Source organism: Oratosquilla oratoria, unplaced genomic scaffold (genome assembly GCF_046742065.1).
Source record: "Oratosquilla oratoria isolate Oo_2021 unplaced genomic scaffold, ASM4674206v1 SCAFFOLD269, whole genome shotgun sequence".
Lineage (NCBI taxonomy): Eukaryota > Metazoa > Arthropoda > Malacostraca > Stomatopoda > Squillidae > Oratosquilla > Oratosquilla oratoria.
The window spans coordinates 100257-103607 of NW_027467620.1; positions in this window are offsets into that span (position 1 = coordinate 100257).

Below are 3351 nucleotides of genomic sequence, written 5' to 3' on the forward strand. Positions count from 1 at the left end.
TCCCCCTTCAGTCTCGTTTGCCAAAGTTTGTATCTTTTCCCTTACTTCACACAGTCCACCAACAATGAGCTGCGGCTTCTGTTGAAAAATTGTTGTCTGATGTAAAATGTTACCATATCTTTTATTTTATTTGATTGTAGACATATTGAGATTATTATATAGGCTTGTGTACTACAGCCATGTACTGGTACCACAGTTTTGACCTAGCTCAATGGATAGAGTAACCCTGGCTTTATGTACTGAAGGGGGATTCCTGCCCAGACTTATCCGGCATTGCTAACTTAGATTGTACCTCATTACTCATCAGGTGCCAAGGAGGGCGATCAAATCTTCTTAGAGGAGTCATAGTTCAGTATAGAGTGAGGGCTACCAATACAATATACTGTTCGTAGAGCAGTGAGGACTGTGTTGCACAGTTACTGTACAGTACAGTACATGTTGAACCTTCATGTAGCTTTTATAAGCCAATTGTATTTAAAAGCAGGAAGGTATGGCAGAATTTGCAGTTATTGTCTTTGAGGAAGGAAATGAAATTGCTGTGGTTCCTGATACCTGGCTGCTGGATGGGAAATGTTATTGGCCATGATACCGTGACACTTCAAAGCTCAACAGAGCTATCAAGGAAAAAGTCACCCCAGAAGGAAGCTGGATACAGTATGATGCAAGAGTACTCAGTAAATGTGGTAAGTAACTTTGATTTCTAAATATTCTATATATGAATAAGTTTGAATAGTTCAGTTGGCAAAATAGCAAATTGAACGATTCATAAATTATTTCTTAAATTGGTTGCTTTGAATGTGTGACTTATAGGCACTGTTGTATTTGTTTTTATTGTGAGGCTGGTTTGATGGGCTGGAAGCAGTAAGCTAGAAATAGTAGTATGTGGAGAGGAAAATATGGTAGCCAAATAAACGATGACATCAGAGGTCTTCTGGACAACACAATAATTTGGAAACTGACAATGATATTTTCCCACATACTTTAGTAGTATTGTTGCTACCATCAAATTAGGTGAAACTATATTGTATCAGTAATTACTGTATAATTTGTATAGATACATCTATGTTGCGGTGAACTGCGACCAAAAAAATAAATAAAAAAATATATTGTATATTGATCAACAATTCTTCAGATGCTACAGATTGCCACCCATATTCTGGAGGAAGCGAGCATTATTCTGCTACTCCTTGACTTCCAATGACACAAACCGAAGGATGAGGAGTTGTACTGTACTGCCGGTTAGTCGTCTGGTAGAACATTGGACCTGTGGGTATGTGGGTCCTACTCCAGCTTTCCATTCGTGGTTGAAAGGAAACTCGACCTTCTTTACTGCATTTATTTCTTCTCACATCATTCCAAATGCTTCCCAAACCGGGTAAGGGAGGGAATTGAGAACTTGTGTCCCATTCAGTCTCCTACTAGTTCCAAAACTAGTTCTGAGACCAGACTAGTTTCTGTTCTCCAAGACTAGTTCCCTGTAAGTGTATAATTTCCTTAGAAAAATATACCGCATCAATCTGAAAATGGAGTAGGGTATCTGAAAGATTCATGAGGCAGAAGAAATCCTTATAAGACTAAAGCGAGGTAACATGAGGTTAATATGCCTCTTCCTATAATATAACATAGGATAGGCCTCTTCAGAAATCTTTAAATTACCCTACTTAAGGTTTACGAATGATTTTAGGCTATGCCATAATAGGTTAGTGTGACCCTTAATTGTAGGTTAGGTGTAGGCTAACCCCTTATACAGCAGCCAGTTCTTGACACCCTCATGCATAACAAAAAAAAAAAAAAAACGACTATAAATGAAAACTTTTTGGCACATTTTACTTTTCATAAAACAGAGTATAACGTAATTATGAGAACCGTAAATGGTTATCCAAACACGTAGCAACAACACAAGGCATGGGGTTATTGCCAGCATCCGAGTAACTTGCATTCCCCTTTTACGTCTCATTTCCTTTTCTCTATATCGGACGTGGTCTCTTTACTTAATGTTAATAACTGGTTCTGACTTTAACTCTTACCTTTTAAAAGGAACAATTTGAAAAAACCATTAATATCTTTGTTCAGCCGTCTGGCAGTGTTTACGGGGCATCTTTTCACCCTATCAGACCACGTGAGCATGAGCAAAACATCGAAAACATTCTTGATCCCTTTGTCCGATAGCGAGAGAAGGAATATAATTTGACATAGTAACATTTTTACATGTGTTTGTTGGCAAATACAGTCCTTTTTATGGATTTCATTATAATTAATGTTAATGATTACAATAGTAATTTAAAGATATTAGAGCTAGATGATGAATCAATTTCTAAGTACATCCAAAATTTTAGAGGGATAGCTTTCCCCCTGACATCTAGACTATAATAGCCATGAAAAAAGATCTAAAGATCAGTGAATTTCCTTTGTTGTCAAGAAGGAATTGCCTATACACGACACAAACATGGTTTTCTGGCTGGCCTCAACATATTCCAGTTCCAAGAAGAGTACAGTGACACAGACTACACACTCTAGTTTCTAGCTGTGGCAGAAATGATTACTTATTTTAGATCAGAATTCATAAGACCAGAACATAGTTGGATTTTAGTTGATGGCTGAAAACTGAGTACTACTGTATTTACCATCTTAATGTATGCTGTAGATCTGTTCTAATACTAATGAACAAATTAGGTGGTATGTTTATAGTACAGTATATCTGACATATGTTATTATTGGTAAAGTTAACAGATATTTTAGCTTACACAGTGTGTTATTTTTCACAAAAATATCTGGTTACTAAAACTTTCCTCTGCATTTCAGCTGAGTATAGTCAAGCTCGAGCAATGGCAAAGAAGGCAGAATATTCCTCAGATATTCAAAGTGAAGCAGAACTTGGAAGAGGAAACAGAAGGTATAACTTTCATGTAATGTTTCTTACCAGTATTTACTTGTACCATTTTTATGTAACTGCACCACAAAAAGTTTTTGGGGCTTAACTGCTGAGCGTAAAAGGAATGGTTGGAAACCAATTTTAAGCTTAACTTTTCATTGCTGATTTTATTGTATAACTTGTTAAGTTCTGAATACCATGATCAAGTATCTTTAAAGGTGAAATCACCGCACCCATCCATCGAAGTCAACAGTAGTCTAACGAACCCTACTAATTGAACAATCTTTTGTCCTTATGGAATGTGTGTGTGTATTTACCTATATTATACGGGAAGGGAGTTATGCTCGTGATGACCCATCTTTGTATCTTTCAGCATCAAGTTTATTCTTAAAATCATGAATAGTATTTACACACATTGTTTTTTCATCTAAGTTATTCCATATATCCAGCACTCTGTGTGGGAAGCTGTTCTTTTTCCT